Raw genomic sequence first — 20,707 nt, 5'->3', positions numbered from 1 at the left:
ATATCCATGATGAATGGTTTTTGGCATGTTGTTTGGTTGTAAATGTTGAATTTCAATGTATATACGTTTGGTTGATGTTTGGTTGGATTTTGGATTGATTCGTATTTCAAACGGCAAAGGAAAAATTTTGGCGGGAATGAACAGGGCCAAATCCGGCCAGAAACTGGCCGGATTGAGGGCCAGATTGCCCTGTGGAAAAATGGATCCGGCCAGACAATCCGGCCGGAATCTTGGCCGGATTTCCGGCCGGATTGCCAGGGGAAAATGGGATTTTCAGGTTTGCTCACTGGCCAGTATCTGGCCAGGAATCCGGCCGAATATCCGGCCAGATTCTGGCCCGATTCTGACGTGCCCGTCACTGTTCATCACTGTGACAGCCCCACCTGCCCCTAAGGCTAACCAAAGGGTTTGGCGGACTGCCTGCCTAGCTCTCGCCAGGACTCATTCACTAACATTAATTTCAGAGATAACATTAACTCCAAAGTAAGAACGAAACTCCCCAATAGATATTACAAGCCATCCAACTTCACAAAAAACTCCATACTTATGTATACAACTAAGCGAAATGAAATGCAAGTAGTTCAATCACTTCTCCAACTTAATATAAGAACTACAACTTTTGAATTCCTTATACTTTGGATAGCAAATCAATAATGCTAAAACTCTTCAATCTAATATATATATGCTACCAACCATCTGAATATACAAACCAAAATACAGACCAAAAGATAAGAACTTGTAAACTAATATCATAATACAGTGCCGTCCAAATACAAGATTAAGATTTCCTATTACAACTAGCACTATTCTTGTCCTTGTCATCCCAGTACCCTGTTAAGGAAAACAAATGAAGGGATGAGCTAAAAGCTCAGCGAGGTTCCAAGAGAACAAGAAGCAATTAGGCATTTTAGCATTCACATGATAGCATGATCACATTTTCCATAAAGAACATAACATCCAGACAACTCATTTAACTATGTACAGCCGATAACACATGCATATAAAAGGATACAGTCTGTTCTCGGGAACAGTCCGTGACAACTTGTTCAGAATCTGTTGACACTCCGTCAACCATGGAATCATAACAAGTCCAGTAGATCACCACTTAACTCCAACCTCCATCCACCAATCAACCCCCTACCGGGCCCGAACTCCAAACATAAACAGTGGTGGTAATACTCGAGTATACCAATTAGTCGAGGAGATAACACTCCATTCGACAAAACAGTAGACCCAGGGTTCGTTATCTAATCGACCAGACCCTTGCCGGCTCGACTCGATTAACTAGCCTATGGGGTTTAGGATCCAGGCCGTTACATTCAACTCATGCGCATGAATCTCAGTTCACTTGTAAACAATTCACTTATAGTAGTAAACAGGAATTCAGTCAAGTTAGGTCGAGTGTGATAAAGTATACACTCACCTATGTAATAACAAGTCAATTCAAGTAACAAGTCATATACAGGTCATATTTGCACAACAAGTATCATGTAACTTGCAGTTGGAACACTCACTAGTTCAAGCAAAAATAGCGTCAAAAGTTTCCTCCTGGATTGCCCCTTTGATCAGACAAGCCCTAAGAATAACCAAGTGAACAGAATTCATAATTTAGACTCGGCTATGAGTCATATACCTCTCCAAGTTAAATTTTTTCAAAACCCAACAGACACAGCCATATTTAGAATGCAAATCAAGGAAAAATTTAAGTATATTCTAGGGCTAAAACTCAAGTAGGGTTTTGAAGCGTATAAGAGCATTTTGGACTCAAGAAACATGAATAACCAACAAGTTCCCTATTCGCTTCATGGCGGGAAATTTACCAGCGGCGAACCAATGAAAGAAACAAGGTTTTCTCAAGTCAAGTAAGCGAGGTTGTGTCCAAAAGACTTTCAAACTAAAGACGTTGAGGCTAAAAGGTAGCAAGGTGTAAAATTGCGCATCAAATCAGAATTTTTTTCGCAGCCATGAAACAAGTACAATCATGAGGTTTTCACCTCCCAATTTTCATAGTTTTTACTCAAATTCATGCACAAACGGCTCCTCCAAAGTTTGGAACAAGTTTTGGCCAAAACCAATTACTAAAAGGTTAGAAAAACAACAATGTAATAGGCTGCACTCTCCATTGACAAACAAGCACAATTTTAGCCAGCAATTTGGAAGAAAATCCCAATGAAACCCTTCCATTTCAACCAAAATGCAATACATAAGCAAAGCTTAAAGGTTCACTAAGCATATTAGGCAAGTACATCACCAAATCAGTCCAAAATCAAGGTAGTAAGCTGCCCCAAAATTTGGACAGCATAACCCCTATTTTATCCTATATTTCCTCTCCAAATTCAATACAAAATTTCATGGCCAAACCATCCAAATCAAGACCACAAATGATAGGCTATACAAGCTATTAGTTTCAGACCATAAAGCCACCAAAAATGGACAAGTATTCAACTCACATGTCTCCATACCAAGGCTGGCCATCAAGCAAAAGTTCAACTCTACAAGCTGAAATTTCCAGATGCAAACTAATAGAACATGTACAAGTTAGAAAAATCACATGACATGGCTAACGTTTATATTAAACATGATATTAACATATTAACACTCATTTTCCTCAACTAAAACTAGAAATTTATCGCTTGGGACATGAAACATGTGAAAGTGAAGTTTTCACCTCTCAACCTTCATTTTCTACTTCAATTCACTACTCATACCAAAATTAATGTCTAATCATATGTTTAAGACATTAACAAGATGATTTCACCAAACAAAGCCAATTGTAAAGCTAAACAAAATCACTATCTCTTTCGGTCAGCCTTGAGTAGAATTCCAGCTATGAAAACAGTGAGATAAATGGAGTCTAAACCACTTAAGGTCCATGGTTTTGGTTCATTTCCAACACATACTTGTAGTTTAAAGTCTTATATGGTATTTTGAGCAAATTGAGCTTAAAATCATCTTGAAAATTTAGCAATCAAGGCTGAAATTCCAGCAAGCATTATTTCTTTGGAAAAATCATAACTTGAGTTATAAATGTCAAAAACTTATACAACTTGGCTCATTTAAAACTAGACTTGAAGTACTAACAATCTTAAAAAAACACCTCAAGGAGATTCGGTTCATAAATTAGTCCAAATTGAGGCACAATTTACTACAACATCCCAGTTTTTATTTGTGCAGGGCGCATTTTTCAGTCAACTTGGGCGATTTTCTGGTGCATATGTAAAATGAGCCACAACTCCAATTTTATACCGTTAGAAAGATCTATGAGTCTAGTTTCAAACGCAATTGACGGCACTCAATTTCGATTTTTCTACACTAAGTTATGATCCGTTTACTAAAACTGTCCAGAGGTAACTGTTACCCGAATTTCCAGCTTTCACAAGAGTTATTTCAACTTTATCTCTGCAAATCTCACCTCTAAACCAGCAATTTGCAACCAAGATCAAAACCAACATGCTATATATCATACAAAACAAGAAATATAACAGTTAGAGTGTGACTTCCTAGTGGAAACTCCTCAAACGGACAAGACAGCAAGCTGTGACAAGGATGGAGCAAAGTTCCTCCAATTTTTCTCAAGCTCTCTTAGACAAATTTTCAGCCAAATCAATGAACATACAACTATGATTCAACCATATACACATACTAACTTCTATATACACGGTTGTCATGATATAAAACATGAAATCTTAGCAAACTTCACTCCAAATTTAAAGTAAAACTGATATATTCAACTTTATGCAATCGGTCAGCCCACAGATTTTTTTTCCACCAGGTTCCTTCAAAATTTCTTTCATCCAAGCCACTAATTTCTCACTCTTTTTCATGGCAAATACACCATATATCATTTTTAACATAGGATGAATCATATGACCTAAGTTCTTAGCAAGGAAACCCATCAAAGTTCCAAATACAAAGCTGCAAATCAAAACTATCAGCATATGTCACTAAATTAAAATTCCAGCAACCTATAACTTAGAAAAGTATATTTTTCTTCCACTAAACTCCCACCTTTTGGCTTAAATTTAACATACAACTAGAATACTCAAGAGTAATAGAAAAATGAGGGGTTTTATAGCAATTGTTACCTCCCTTTTTCCTCACAAATCAAAGCTGAAAAAAAAATGCAGATGGCTCACTTGCTTCTCCTTCGATACCTCAAGGGTGATATGCACCAGCTTTCCTCTGTTTTCTCCCCTCCAACATAGCTGGATCCTTTCTACTCTCTTGACTCTCTCTCACTTACGGTTTAAACTTGAAGAAATAGGGGAATTTTGTGAAATATCTATGGCTGAATCAGCCTTGGTTCTCGATTGATGACAGGAAGAAGAAGATGGAGTTTTCTTCCTCTCAACTCTCTTCTCTCTCTCCGCTGAAGTGGAGCAAAACCAGAGGAAGACTATGGCTAATTTTTCTTGTTTCATGACTGATGTTAATGGTTGAAAAATGAAGAAAGCTCCACGGTTAAATCTTGTGGTTTTCCATCGGGTTTTTTTTTTTTTTTTTTAGAAAGCAAAGGAGGAGAAGTAAATGGGTTTCTTTCTAGCTCTCTCTCTCGGCTGTTTGTGAGGAAGAAAGAATGAAAGCTTCTCCCTCTCGGTTGAACTAAAGAAAGGAAACAAGAGGGAATAAATTGGACTTGGTCAACTTGTGCATGGTACTTGGACTTGGTCAAAAATTGTGGCTAGTCATGCAATGAGCAAATTATCCCTCACTTTCTCTCGGTTGAAGACTGGTCTAGGGAGCTCTTGGTCAAGATAAGAAGATTATGGCTGATTTTTCCACTCCATTGTCGGCCAAGAGGTAAGAAAAGGAATGAAATGTCTTGGTCTATTTTGCTTCCAAGGTGAAGACTAAAACTAGTCTTGATCAAAGTAAAAAATCCAATAATTCTAAAAGTAATTAGCTAAGATTAACCCTTCATTTCCACTCAAATAGAGTTTGCACAACCAAATAAGTTTGACTACTTCAATTAAACCCTTGCAAATGTTTTCAAAATTATTGGACGGAAACAAGAAGGTATAAAATCATATATAAATCATTTTCCAATTACTAAGAAATATAATTCATTCAAAGTAGAAAAATTCAAAACAAATACGTTTCGAAAACACCTTGTAGCACAATAACCCCTTTTGTGCAAATCTCCCTCTAGTTCACAAAATTTATCGCACCTACCTCGCTAGTTGGACGAATTGGTATATCACCCCAAGAAAACCAATATGCAATAAATTGAATGAGACAATAGGAGTAAAATCACGATTCAACCGTTAGATTAATCAAAGATTCAAGGCAATTAGATTAGAATACAAATATATATATATAATTTTTGAGAATATCAATATAAATATAATTTTCGGGTTCTTACAATCTTCCCCCCTTAAAAGAATTTCGTCCTCGAAATTCCAGCCTTTGCTCATACAAAGATTGATTCTACAGGGTTTTTCCTCAACTACAAAGTAGCTTCCTACTACCCTAGATGCTTCTACTAAAGTTTACTTGAGGGATAGTCGTATGAACGTAATGGCTAAACTATTGCTCTAAGGGAGGGCTAAGATGGCTTAGAATATTTACAAGGATATAAAATTAGAACTCGGTGAAAAGGAACCATAGCTACGAAACTTGTTTGCTACGTTTACTAAATGTTGGCTTCATACACTATGCACTGGCAACTAGTCTGTTATGTAAATCTCTGATCATGTCTACAATTAAATCCCTATACGTGTATTACCCATTTCTAATTGAATTTCCTTCATTACGGACCACAAAGAAAGAATCCTCACTTAAACTCAAAATAGTAATGCACAACACATATAATCGGATATCATGATGTAACTCCAATCAAAGACAAACATCGACTATCACTAGGGAAAAATATCAAGTATCAAGTCCCGTGTTCATCAAGTAGATATATCCTATTACGCAAAGCATTCACGATACACCTTCAAGGACACAACTAGTTGTTCACTGCAGCTAATGTAGTAGAATCACCATAGCCTAACTAATTTGTTTGAATAGTTCCTCACTTGGTGTTTAAGCTTGCCACTTCTATAATATACTCCAGTTATCCACTAACACGTTCTAGTCTTAGTTACAGCATTCACAAGTCACAAGTAGAAGATATATACCTCTTCTTTCTTTTCGTCCTTCTTAATTGCCAATTTGACTCCACCCATTTCTTTGCATTTCCTTTTTGTATCATGAAACTTCCTTTACCATATTGAACTTTCTTGCCAAGAGGGGTCTTGTTCGAGTGCACCCATTTCAAATTGCTATTACCACCCCATTAATATCTTTTCATCTTCCCTTTTCATTTCCATGTACTTGTTCAGCTATTTCCACATCTTCGTGTTTCAATTGATTTCTTTTGGGAGCTCTATCTCCCTTCGAAAAATCCCTGTTTCCTCATGTATAACTTCCAAATTCTTCATTTTATTGCTTCACTTAACCATATAAATGACCATCAAATTACAAATTACCACTCTAACCATACAATCTCCTTTCAAGCCATGTAATCTCTTGTGACAGCCCCACTTTCCCCTAAGGCGAACCAAAGGGGTGAGCGGACTGCCTGCCCAGCTCTCGCCAGAACTAACGATGCAGACCAGAACTATCTATAGCGATCCGGAACTTACAAACGAGCGTAAACAAGTCAAAATGGTAAAATAACCCAAAATAAAAAAAAATGAAATCCGGAGTCGGCCATGAATAGTAACCGACCCGTCAGAACCCAACCGAAATAGCTAACAAACATTCACATCTGAACTTTAGCAATTACAATCCAAAAGGACATACAAAAGTTTTCAAAAGTTGATACATATACACGGTTTGCCAAATCAGAAGAGAAAGCGCCCCAAAAGTACACTTAGGGTTTTAATACATGAGCTATACAAAAGATATGTTCGACTAGCTCAGTTTGGCAGCCATTTGTCAAATCCAGACCAAAAGTGTTTATTTTCCTGTAAGGAAAACAAAAGGGACAGAAAGGGGTGAGCTTGCGCTCAATGAGGTACCAAACATATAGCAGAAAAATCATGGCATTTCACATTTTACAAATCAGATACACATGCCAGATGTAAAGCAAAGGAACCAATGATTCAAATCAGAAGGATACGGGTGGCTCTCAGGAGCCAAATTTCCAGCGCAGTACTTGATCCAAACCGGTTGACTCTCCGTCAACGTATATAGAACCAAACGTCCGTAGACCCCTCTTTACACCGAATTCCGTCCACCAAACACCCCTTTACCGGGCCCGCTCACCGTAACCGAACAGAAATGGTAATACTCGAGTATACCCGGAATCAAGGGTCTCAATACCCAAAATCCCCGAACAGACTACCGTGGTTCGTTATCTAATCGTCCAGGCCCTTGCCGGCCCGACTCGAATAACTTAGCCACAGGATTGAGCTCATAGGTCATAGAAATCCGAACAGATGCAGACATAGATAACAGATTCAAATTTTGCATAGTAAATTGGCATATGATCAGACTAGAGAACGAGTGTGATAAAGTACACCCTCGTCTCGAACAAATAAACAGATTGCAGAGCAAAATCAAGTTAAACAACAATGAAGGGGAGTGGTACACTCACCGATTCAACTTCAAAAAGTTTCACTTCAGATTGGCCTTAATCGCCAAGAAACCCTAAAATAATCAAAATAAACCAATTGAAGGTTTTACTTCCAGAATCGAGTAAACAGAATGCACATGTGAGGCTCGACTACCAGTCGTATACCTCGCCAAATAATTACTAATGCAAGGGTGCAAAACATGATTTTCTTGGAAACAAAAAGGTAGCATGAAGACCTAGGCGCAAACAACCCAAAAGCCTTTCATTCTACCAAAAGGCAAATCCAACTTAAAGAACCAAACGGCCTAGAAAATCGGGCAGCACTTCCCCTAAATTTCTTACTTTTCCAGCCATTAAGGCTTCATTATTTACTCAAATCAGTCCCAACAACTCACACAAAAGTCATCTCATTCCCAAAAGCCGTTCACTAGGCTCAAAGTAGTACAAGTACAAAAGTTAGCTAGAAACTGACCGGAATAAGAGTAAGCCTTAAAACCATGCCAACCAATAGGGTTTCATAAAGCCATGCCAATCACAACCCCAATAGGGTTTCATATACATATATAAGCATAATAGCAAACCAGAAATTAGAAAATGGCCTTAGTCTTGGCCCCAAATAGAAAACTGTTTTACACTCATTATGCGGTAATGGCGTCAAATTCTCTACGGTTATCGGATGGGGGTGTAAGACCCACCGTTTCGAAGCTATGAAACAGAGCTACAACAATGTAGAAGGTCGCTTAATCCAGTTCCTGGCCCAACTAGGTCAAAAATGCCAAACACTAAACCAGAATCACCAAAACAGGTTTGCAAAACACAGAAAACTGTAATCGGTATATCTCAGTCCATACAAGTCCAAATGCCGAAATTCTAAAGGCATAAGTTAGCTAAGACATCCAACTACATTTCATCAGAAGACACCAACTTCAAAATCCAAACCAAAACCAGTCAAAATGGCCAATTACTATCGCAGTTTTCGCATTCTGTCCAAAGCAGAACAGCTACAGTAATTTCGTCATAACTCATTCTACATTAATCCAAATGACCTGAAATTTTACAGGCACCTCCAACACATCAATACCTACAACTTTCATGTTTTAAGAAAAGTCTAATTCGGCCTCTAACCCAGTGATCTAAAACCGGACAGAATTGGGATTTTATGAACCCTAACTTTCCATTTTTCACACCAAATCCAAAATTGATTGCATTTAACCACAATTCACACTCACTAGAGTCATTTCCAACCATTACAATTCATCATACAAGCCCCCAACATCAAGATCATATTAAACCAGAAAAATTCCCAATAAAATAAAAACTTCACCAAAACAAGCCAAATCAAGAGATAAATCACATTTTCAAACACTCAAGCCACTTCTAAGCATCATATAACCATTATTAGAGGTAGTAGGGTGTTCAAGCAACACTTACCAAGAAATCAAGAGAGAGAGGGATTGTGGACACCTTAGCTTCTCCAAAAAATTTCACCAAATCACTTACTAGCACCAACTAGAGGGAATTTATGGAGTAGAAACTAGTTTAAGTAATTTTCTTGGAAGATTTGAGCTAGTTTGAAGCTTGAAACTTGGAGAAGTTTTCTTCCTTTTCCTTGCAAGAGGTTCGGCCATGAGAGAGAGAAGAAATGGTGATTTTTGTGAAATTTTAAGATATTTAATCACTTGGTAAAAAAAGTCAAAAAGTGAATAGTGTCCAACCAATCAAATGGTGACACTTGTCACTTCATAAATGAATCTCTATCTCTTTGTTTCCCCCTCATACCAATCCAAATAACATCCTCTACTTATCTCTTAACACCAGATAAATTAACTCCAGTATCCAAAACTTAACCTTATTGGCCGAATTTTTCCAAACTTTTCGCACTAGTGGGTCCCACGTCCACTATTTACTCTTAATTTTCTAAAATTTCTCCAATGCTAGAAAAATCATCTTAAAACTATAATTGCTCATAAAATTCACTAAGAAAATATTTCTACGCCAGAAAATGCAGAAAACATGCAATTAAGGGGAAATAAACCCTAGGAAAATAATTAGGGTTTTACGGGTTCTCACATCTCTAAGTTTTTTTTTCTGTTGGTGCAAGGGCACCAATTTATTCATGAAAACTAGTCTGCACTAGGACGCAAGTTGGATCAAACTAAGAATTACTACCAAATTAACATGGCTCACATCTAGTCATCTCATGTACTTGAGTGTACCTTATCTGTTTTGCACAACCTAAACCATAAAAATATGCCACTCGATTCATCATCTAGCGTCAACCCATGCTTTAGCAATATATACAGTTCCCCTCATTATGCTACTATCTACAAACCAAAATCCAATGAGCAACACCTAATGTTCATCCTTTCTCACATAAATCATATATCATCGGCCTCTCAACTTAGTCGAGGTACAAAACTCTTCAAATGTATGGACAAATTCAAATATATCCTTAGTAAAGCCAATCCAAGGTAGAAAATATCATTTAGTAATTTGCCAATCTACTTTTTCCGGTCCAAAAGCAATTCCTAAAATCATGACCTAAGTACACTAGTGACCCTTCATCATTGAACTCTCGTATCTCGTATATTGGCTATTATAATTACTTAACACAAATAATAAAATAATCCTCTTAGACATAACTCAAGGAATCCTTCAAGAACTACACTTAATCAAAACTGGAAGAAGTACAACTAATTATATACACTGAATGATAAGGATCCTAAGCCTCACTAATAACTTCAATACATCCCCAGGTCCAGATTATTAGCATTCCCCCGTGCCTTAAATTTTGCAATCAAACCTATCTCAAATTCAACCGAGATGTCGACTCTTATGCTAATGCTCTCAACTTTAGTACTCGGGTACAAGAATTCAAAATAAAATGCTTCACAACTCGAGTTGGCCAGTCCTAAGAGTAAATCATCTACATTTGAGATTCCTACTTAACATACACATCTATTATCCCCAAGTACCATGGTAATTGTTTTATATCTATAACATACATGATTCATAGCTTATGTTCAAAAAGAGTGCTTAGTCCTTTGAGCACTTAGTCTTTTACACTTATTCACGGAATCAGGACCATAACACTAATTGGCCCAAGCTCACCCCCCACAGAGACCACGTGAGGCGGCTCTGATACCACCTGTGACAGCCCCACCTGCCCCTAAGGCTAACCAAAGGGTTTGGCGGACTGCCTGCCTAGCTCTCGCCAGGACTCATTCACTAACATTAATTTCAGAGATAACATTAACTCCAAAGTAAGAACGAAACTCCCCAATAGATATTACAAGCCATCCAACATCACAAAAAACTCCATACTTATGTATACAACTAAGCGAAATGAAATGCAAGTAGTTCAATCACTTCTCCAACTTAATATAAGAACTACAACTTTTGAATTCCTTATACTTTGGATAGCAAATCAATAATGCTAAAACTCTTCAATCTAATATCTATATGCTACCAATCATCTGAATATACAAACCAAAATACAGACCAAAAGATAAGAACTTGTAAACTAATATCATAATACAGTGTCGTCCAAATACAAGATTAAGATTTCCTATTACAACTAGCACTATTCTTGTCCTTGTCATCCCAGTACCCTGTTAAGGAAAACAAATGAAGGGATGAGCTAAAAGCTCAGTGAGGTTCCAAGAGAACAAGAAGCAATTAGGCATTTTAGCATTCACATGATAGCATGATCACATTTTCCATAAAGAACATAACATCCAGACAACTCATTTAACTATGTACAGCCGATAACACATGCATATAAAAGGATACAGTCTGTTCTCGGGAACAGTCCGTGACAACTTGTTCAGAATCTGTTGACACTCCGTCAACCATGGAATCATAACAAGTCCAGTAGATCACCACTTAACTCCAACCTCCATCCACCAATCAACCCCCTACCGGGCCCGAACTCCAAACATAAACAGTGGTGGTAATACTCGAGTATACCAATTAGTCGAGGAGATAACACTCCATTCGACAAAACAGTAGACCCAGGGTTCGTTATCTAATCGACCAGGCCCTTGCCGGCTCGACTCGATTAACTAGCCTATGGGGTTTAGGATCCAGGCCGTTACATTCAACTCATGCGCATGAATCTCAGTTCACTTGTAAACAATTCACTTATAGTAGTAAACAGGAATTCAGTCAAGTTAGGTCGAGTGTGATAAAGTATACACTCACCTATGTAATAACAAGTCAATTCAAGTAACAAGTCATATACAGGTCATATTTGCACAACAAGTATCATGTAACTTGCAGTTGGAACACTCACTAGTTCAAGCAAAAATAGCGTCAAAAGTTTCCTCCTGGATTGCCCCTTTGATCAGACAATCCCTAAGAATAACCAAGTGAACAGAATTCATAATTTAGACTCGGCTATGAGTCATATACCTCTCCAAGTTAAATTTTTTCAAAACCCAACAGACACAGCCATATTTAGAATGCAAATCAAGGAAAAATTTAAGTATATTCTAGGGCAAAAACTCAAGTAGGATTTTGAAGCGTATAAGAGCATTTTGGACTCAAGAAACATGAATAACCAACAAGTTCCCTATTCGCTTCATGGCGGGAAATTTACCAGCGGCGAACCAATGAAAGAAACAAGGTTTTCTCAAGTCAGGTAAGCGAGGTTGTGTCCAAAAGACTTTCAAACTAAAGACGTTGAGGCTAAAAGGTAGCAAGGTGTAAAATTGCGCTTCAAATCAGAATTTTTTTCGCAGCCATGAAACAAGTACAATCATGAGGTTTTCACCTCCCAATTTTCATAGTTTTTACTCAAATTCATGCACAAACGGCTCCTCCAAAGTTTGGAACAAGTTTTGGCCAAAACCAATTACTAAAAGGTTAGAAAAACAACAATGTAATAGGCTGCACTCTCCATTGACAAACAAGCACAATTTTAGCCAGCAATTTGGAAGAAAATCCCAATGAAACCCTTCCATTTCAACCAAAATGCAATACATAAGCAAAGCTTAAAGGTTCACTAAGCATATTAGGCAAGTACATCACCAAATCAGTCCAAAATCAAGGTAGTAAGCTGCCCCAAAATTTGGACAGCATAACCCCTATTTTATCCTATATTTCCTCTCCAAATTCAATACAAAATTTCATGGCCAAACCATCCAAATCAAGACCACAAATGATAGGCTATACAAGCTATTAGTTTCAGACCATAAAGCCACCAAAAATGGACAAGTATTCAACTCACATGTCTCCATACCAAGGCTGGCCATCAAGCAAAAGTTCAACTCTACAAGCTGAAATTTCCAGATGCAAACTAATAGAACATGTACAAGTTAGAAAAATCACATGACATGGCTAACGTTTATATTAAACATGATATTAACATATTAACACTCATTTTCCTCAACTAAAACTAGAAATTTATCGCTTGGGACATGAAACATGTGAAAGTGAAGTTTTCACCTCTCAACCTTCATTTTCTACTTCAATTCACTACTCATACCAAAATTAATGTCTAATCATATGTTTAAGACATTAACAAGATGATTTCACCAAACAAAGCCAATTGTAAAGCTAAACAAAATCACTATCTCTTTCGGTCAGCCTTGAGTAGAATTCCAGCTATGAAAACAGTGAGATAAATGGAGTCTAAACCACTTAAGGTCCATGGTTTTGGTTCATTTCCAACACATACTTGTAGTTTAAAGTCTTATATGGTATTTTGAGCAAATTGAGCTTAAAATCATCTTGAAAATTTAGCAATCAAGGCTGAAATTCCAGCAAGCATTATTTCTTTGGAAAAATCATAACTTGAGTTATAAATGTCAAAAACTTATACAACTTGGCTCATTTAAAACTAGACTTGAAGTACTAACAATCTTAAAAAAACACCTCAAGGAGATTCGGTTCATAAATTAGTCCAAATTGAGGCACAATTTACTACAACATCCCAGTTTTTATTTGTGCAGGGCGCATTTTTCAGTCAACTTGGGCGATTTTCTGGTGCATATGTAAAATGAGCCACAACTCCAATTTTATACCGTTAGAAAGATCTATGAGTCTAGTTTCAAACGCAATTGACGGCACTCAATTTCGATTTTTCTACACTAAGTTATGATCCGTTTACTAAAACTGTCCAGAGGTAACTGTTACCCGAATTTCCAGCTTTCACAAGAGTTATTTCAACTTTATCTCTGCAAATCTCACCTCTAAACCAGCAATTTGCAACCAAGATCAAAACCAACATGCTATATATCATACAAAACAAGAAATATAACAGTTAGAGTGTGACTTCCTAGTGGAAACTCCTCAAACGGACAAGACAGCAAGCTGTGACAAGGATGGAGCAAAGTTCCTCCAATTTTTCTCAAGCTCTCTTAGACAAATTTTCAGCCAAATCAATGAACATACAACTATGATTCAACCATATACACATACTAACTTCTATATACACGGTTGTCATGATATAAAACATGAAATCTTAGCAAACTTCACTCCAAATTTAAAGTAAAACTGATATATTCAACTTTATGCAATCGGTCAGCCCACAGATTTTTTTTCCACCAGGTTCCTTCAAAATTTCTTTCATCCAAGCCACTAATTTCTCACTCTTTTTCATGGCAAATACACCATATATCATTTTTAACATAGGATGAATCATATGACCTAAGTTCTTAGCAAGGAAACCCATCAAAGTTCCAAATACAAAGCTGCAAATCAAAACTATCAGCATATGTCACTAAATTAAAATTCCAGCAACCTATAACTTAGAAAAGTATATTTTTCTTCCACTAAACTCCCACCTTTTGGCTTAAATTTAACATACAACTAGAATACTCAAGAGTAATAGAAAAATGAGGGGTTTTATAGCAATTGTTACCTCCCTTTTTCCTCACAAATCAAAGCTGAAAAAAAAAATGCAGATGGCTCACTTGCTTCTCCTTCGATACCTCAAGGGTGATATGCACCAGCTTTCCTCTGTTTTCTCCCCTCCAACATAGCTGGATCCTTTCTACTCTCTTGACTCTCTCTCACTTACGGTTTAAACTTGAAGAAATAGGGGAATTTTGTGAAATATCTATGGCTGAATCAGCCTTGGTTCTCGATTGATGACAGGAAGAAGAAGATGGAGTTTTCTTCCTCTCAACTCTCTTCTCTCTCTCCGCTGAAGTGGAGCAAAACCAGAGGAAGACTATGGCTAATTTTTCTTGTTTCATGACTGATGTTAATGGTTGAAAAATGAAGAAAGCTCCACGGTTAAATCTTGTGGTTTTCCATCGGGTTTTTTTTTTTTTTTTTTTTGAAAGCAAAGGAGGAGAAGTAAATGGGTTTCTTTCTAGCTCTCTCTCTCGGCTGTTTGTGAGGAAAAAGAATGAAAGCTTCTCCCTCTCGGTTGAACTAAAGAAAATAAACAAGAGGGAATAAATTGGACTTGGTCAACTTGTGCATGGTACTTGGACTTGGTCAAAAATTGTGGCTAGTCATGCAATGAGCAAATTATCCCTCACTTTCTCTCGGTTGAAGACTGGTCTAGGGAGCTCTTGGTCAAGATAAGAAGATTATGGCTGATTTTTCCACTCCATTGTCGGCCAAGAGGTAAGAAAAGGAATGAAATGTCTTGGTCTATTTTGCTTCCAAGGTGAAGACTAAAACTAGTATTGATCAAAGTCAAAATCCAATAATTCTAAAAGTAATTAGCTAAGATTAACCCTTCATTTCCACTCAAATAGAGTTTGCACAACCAAATAAGTTTGACTACTTCAATTAAACCCTTGCAAATGTTTTCAAAATTATTGGACGGAAACAAGAAGGTATAAAATCATATATAAATCATTTTCCAATTACTAAGAAATATAATTCATTCAAAGTAGAAAAATTCAAAACAAATACGTTTCGAAAACACCTTGTAGCACAATAACCCCTTTTGTACAAATCTCCCTCTAGTTCACAAAATTTATCGCACCTACCTCGCTAGTTGGACGAATTGGTATATCACCCCAAGAAAACCAACATGCAATAAATTGAATGAGACAATAGGAGTAAAATCATGATTCAACCGTTAGATTAATCAAAGATTCAAGGCAATTAGATTAGAATACAAATATATATATATAATTTTTGAGAATATCAATATAAATATAATTTTCGGGTTCTTACAATCATCGGCACGAATTTCGATTTTTTTTTTTATTTTGTGATTTTGACTTGTTTGTGCACGTTGGTATGTTCCGGGACGTAATAGATCGAAGTAAACTGATCCGTAGTCCTGGCGAGAGCTGGGCAGGCAGTCCGCTAACCCCTTTGGTTCGCCTTAGGAGAAGGTGGGGCTGTCACAGGTGGTATCAGAGCCTAGGTTTGAATTAGTCTGGGTGTAATAGAAGTGCTAGACTTGAGGGTTTCTTTGCTTATGCCTTTTAAGTGTATTCATGTTATTTCTTCCATTGATATGGGATGGACGCGAGTGGTGACCCGAGTGACCGCCCGGTGGGAGATCTTCCTCGTAGCGGGCTACCGCCAATTAAGTACTAGATCAGGCAGAAGGGGGCCGTAGTGCGTTGGAGCCCGGCCAACCGCCTCCGACAGTGTGAGTGCCGTAACACGTACGCCTATCCGAACGCTCTAGTATTGGCGGTGGCGAAGGAGCGTAAGGAGCTAGCGGATGATAATGCTAAGTTGGAAGCTGAGGTGACCCAGGTTAGGGCAACCAACGAGAAGCAGGCTGCACGTATCAAGGAATTAGAATATGATGTGCTCGAGATCGAGGACAGAGTTGATGACCTATGCAACCAACTAAGGGAGGCACGAGAGCGCGAGCTCAAGCGAGCTCGCAAAGTCAGGGGTCGCGCTGAGGCGATCCTTAATCTGTGTGATGACGGGCTTGAGGAGGATAATGATGAGGCCTCGTGTGCGGGGGCCGAGGCCGGGGAGGAGTCTACCCCGTCGCCTGGGTCCCAGAGCCCAGCGACTGACTAGGTCTTGACTTCTAGGCTTCTTTTGGGATATTTGGTGGTTTTGTATGTACATAGGGATAGAGATAGAACCTTAGCTAACCGTTTTAGATGTTGGGTTAGCTACGTGTAAATCTCTTTTGATAGGCCAATCCTCGGGGGGATCGTTTATGTTCGTACATGCCTTAGCCGTACTTGACTTGACTGATTGTATATATGTGCGTGGCTTGATCTTGTTTGGCTTGTATCTATGTGTTTGTGATCATGTTTGGAATGTATAAATATATGTTATTGTGAAAGTTTAAGTGTTACTTACATGCCTTGTTACTACTTTGGTTTAGTATTCTTGCGTAGACCAAGTAAAACTTATGGAAGGTACACGAAGTGGTCGGGGACGTGGGTGCGGATCTAGACAACCCACACCGGTTACGGGTACGGGGGAAACCTCTACCGGACCTAATCTTGAACCACAAATAGACCCCAATGTGCAAATAGCTGCTGCTATGCAGCAAATGACAAACCTACTCGCACAAGTAGTGCAACAGCAGGGCCAAAACCCAAACCCTAACCCCAGGAACCCTGGTAACCACGTCGAGAGCGAGGATAGAGCTCTCGAACGCTTTCAAAAGTTCGCTCCGCCAAAGTTTGTTGGGGAACCCGACCCTGACGTTGCTGAGAAATGGCTTGAAAAGATGGTTGACATATTTGCAGCCCTACACTACCCTGATGAACGGCAGGTGACTTTTGCCGTGTTTCAACTTGAGGGTGCAGCCCGTTCCTGGTGGAACGTAATTAGACAGAAATGGGAAAGGGAGCAGACACCCAGGACTTGGGTGAACTTCATTAGAGAGTTTAATGCAAAGTTTTTCCCTCCTCTAGTTCAGGAGAGGAAGGAGGACGAGTTTATTAGGCTTCGCCAAGGGACTCAAACTGTGGCAGAGTATGAGAGTCAATTCACCCGCCTGTCCAAGTTTGCACCTGAGTTAATCATGATTGAGCAAAGACGGATTAGGCGCTTTGTTCAGGGGTTGAATGTTGAGATTCAGAAAGACCTCGCCGTGGCCCAAATCAATGCGTTTAGCGAGGTTGTTGAAAAGGCCCAACGAGTTGAAAGTGCGCGGTTGCAAGTCCGGAACTTCCAGGCGAAGAAGCGTAGCTTTCCTAGGAGTACTTCCAGACAGGGTGAAAAGAGTACTCCCTCTAAATTTGGACGAGGAACGGGTGGTGGTCGACAATCTGGTTCAGGCAGAGGGACTCCATTCAGGGGTGGTCAAGCTGGGCGAGGACAAAGGGGAAATGCTCAGAGTGGCTCGGCTTCAGCATCTCGCGGTCCCTGCGGGCATTGCGGGAAGTTAAACCATAACGAGGATAACTGCTGGAGGAAACAGGGTAAATGTCTGCGATGTGGAAGCGCAGACCACCAATTGGCCATTTGCCCAGTTCTGAAACAAGATGGAAAGGGAAGCCAACCACCGCCGAGGACCAATGCTGGACCAGTAAAGGGAAATGGGTCCAAACCTAAAGTGCCAGCTAGGGTGTATTCCTTAGAACCCCATCAGGTCCCAGAGTCTTCAGAGGTTGTAGAAGGTACGATCCCTATTTTTCACCGCTTTGCCAAAGTTTTAATTGATCCTGGTGCCACTGATTCGTTTGTTAACCCTGATTTCATGTGTGGCATCGATATAAAACCTGCTAGTTTACCATATGACCTAGAAGTTAGTACACCTACGGGAAATCAACGTTTGGTGACTAGTATGGTTTATAGGGATTGTGATGTGTGGGTAGGTGAAAAGAGATTTTTAGGAGACCTGATTAGCTTGTCCATTAAGGGGTACGATGTGATTCTGGGTATGGACTGGCTAGCCAAATATAACGCCCAACTGGATTGTAAAACGAAAATAGTAGAATTTCGCATTCCTGGCGAGGCAACCTTAAGGTTGGATATAAGGGGTATGTTAGCCTCATCTGCTTTAATTTTGGGCATCCGAGCTAGGAAACTGATAAGTAGAGGGGCGCAAGGATTTTTGGCCTTTTTGATTAACACCCCTACGGATAAATTAAAGGTGGAAGACGTGGCCGTAGTGAGGGAATTTTCGGATGTATTCCCTGATGAGTTAGTAGCCTTACCACCAGCACGAGAGATAGAATTCCGAATAGACCTGTTACCTGGAACCTCACCTATCTCAAAAACTCCTTACTGAATGGCGCCTGCAGAACTTAAGGAGCTTAAGCTGCAATTACAAGATCTTTTGGAGCGGGGATTCATTCACGAGAGTGGGTCTTCTTGGGGAGCTCCTGTCCTATTTGTGAAGAAAAAGGACGGAACCTTGAGGATGTGTATTGACTATCGGGGTCTGAACAACGTAACAATCAAGAATAAATATCCACTGCCCCACATCAACGAGTTGTTTGACCAGCTGCAAGGAGCAGTGGTCTTCTCCAAGTTGGACCTCCGACAGGGATACTATTAGTTGTTAATAAGGAAGGAGGATATTCCGAAAACTGCTTTCAACTCAAGATACGGGCATTACGAGTTCACCGTTATGCCCTTTGGACTGACCAATGCTCCCGCCGCCTTCATGGACCTAATGCATAGGGTTTTTAAACCCTATCTGGACCGATTTGTCGTTGTGTTCATTGACGACATTTTGGTCTACTCTAAGACACGCGAGGAGCATGAGGAGCATTTGAGAGTGGTGTTGCAGACTTTAAGGGAACATAAGTTGTACGCCAAGTTTAGTAAATGCGAGTTCTGGTTGGAGAAAGTAGCATTCCTAGGGCACGTAATCTCCCACGAAGGCATTTCGGTGGACCCGGCGAAGGTAGAGGCCGTGACAAATTGGAAGAGGCCAGAAAACTCCACGGAAATTCGCAGCTTTCTAGGGCTAGCTGGGTACTACCGAAGGTTCATTAAAGATTTTTCCAAACAAGCAGGACCTTTAACTGACCTGACAAAGAAGCATGGTCGATTTATCTGGAACGCCCGATTTATCTGGTCGATTTTTCCAGTGCTAGTTTTGCCAAACGGAGTGGACGGGTTTGCGGTGTATTTCGACGCGTCGCGAGAAGGATTGGGGTGCGTATTGATGCAGAACCGGAATGTGATTTCTTTCGCCTCTAGGAAATTGAAGCTTCATGAGCAGAACTACCCGACTCACGATCTGGAACTAGCCGCAGTTGTCTTTTCACTGAAAAGAAAGGAACCCAGCAACCAACCAAGACCGACCCTGGACCGTCAAGTGGAAAAGGGACTGGAATGAAGAATCTCGTTTCTTCTGACTCTGAAGACGAAGAAGGTACAGGCCATTGGTTACTTTAAATTTGAAAAGTAAAATTTCGAGGGCGAAATTCTTTTAAGGGGGAGAGAGTGTGAGAACTCGTAATTTGCATTTTCTAGGTTTTCGCATTTTTCATGGCTTGTTTTCTGCACTTTCTGTATCCGGAAAATTTTCTAGATAAATTTTATGAGTAAATATAATTTTCAGATGATTTTCCTAGTATCAAATAGATTTTGAGAAATTAAGAGCGTATACCGGACGTGGGACCCACTAGTGCGAAAAGTTCGGAAAAATTCGGCCAACTAGATTAAGTTTTGGATACTGGAATTATTTTATCGGGTGTTAAGAGATAATTAGAGGAAACTATTTGGATTGATGTGAGAGGGAACAAAGTGATAGACTTGCATTAAAAATGTGACAAGTGTCACCATAAGATTTAGTCTTGCCATTTGACCACAATTCATAACTTTACCTTTACCAAATAAATATCAAAAATTGGCCAAAATATCCTCTTATTTTCTCCTCTCTTGGCCAACTTTCTTCAAGTAAAAAGGAAAGAAAACTCTCCACAATTTTGGTCTCCAATCTTGCTCAATCTCTCAAATCAACCGATTAATCTTTCAATTGCTCCATAAAACTCCTCCACTTAGTAATTTTGAGGTGATTGGTGAAGTTATTTGGAAGGTTAAGGTGACCCATAGCTCTCTCTCTCTTGTTTTAAAGGTAAGTCATGAAGAACCACCCTCCTCCCTCTAATGATGCTTAATTGATGCTTAGTGGTGGTATAAGGTGCCACTTTATGGATTATAATGTGATTTTTGGTTGAATTGATGAACTTTTATTATTTTTGGGGATTTTTCTGTTTTAATATAAGTATGATTGTGTGGTCATGTATGATGATTGGAAATGATGTTTAATGACTCTAGGAGGTG

At 39.1% G+C, this 20,707-nt stretch overlaps 2 long non-coding RNA genes across 2 annotated transcripts; both read right to left on the bottom strand.

Moving 5' to 3' along the window:
* Window positions 1–566: 566 nt before the first annotated feature.
* Window positions 567–4,802, bottom strand: LOC140037676 (uncharacterized). The gene is made up of 4 exons (XR_011841652.1): window positions 4,137–4,802; window positions 2,451–2,519; window positions 1,515–1,576; window positions 567–831 (listed from the first exon to the last, which is right to left on the bottom strand). It is a non-coding gene; the product is annotated as an uncharacterized lncRNA (long non-coding RNA).
* A 6,108-nt stretch (window positions 4,803–10,910) lies between these two features.
* On the bottom strand, window positions 10,911–14,890 carry LOC140037675 (uncharacterized). Its single transcript, XR_011841651.1, has 3 exons — window positions 14,430–14,890; window positions 12,795–12,863; window positions 10,911–11,175 (listed from the first exon to the last, which is right to left on the bottom strand). It is a non-coding gene; the product is annotated as an uncharacterized lncRNA (long non-coding RNA).
* Between the last annotated feature and the right edge of the window lie 5,817 nt (window positions 14,891–20,707).

The sequence above is a fragment of the Coffea arabica genome, chromosome 3c (assembly GCF_036785885.1).
Source record: "Coffea arabica cultivar ET-39 chromosome 3c, Coffea Arabica ET-39 HiFi, whole genome shotgun sequence".
NCBI classification, from domain to species: domain Eukaryota; kingdom Viridiplantae; phylum Streptophyta; class Magnoliopsida; order Gentianales; family Rubiaceae; genus Coffea; species Coffea arabica.
Note: the sequence above shows the minus strand (reverse complement) of the source record. Positions and strands in the feature narration are given on the sequence as shown.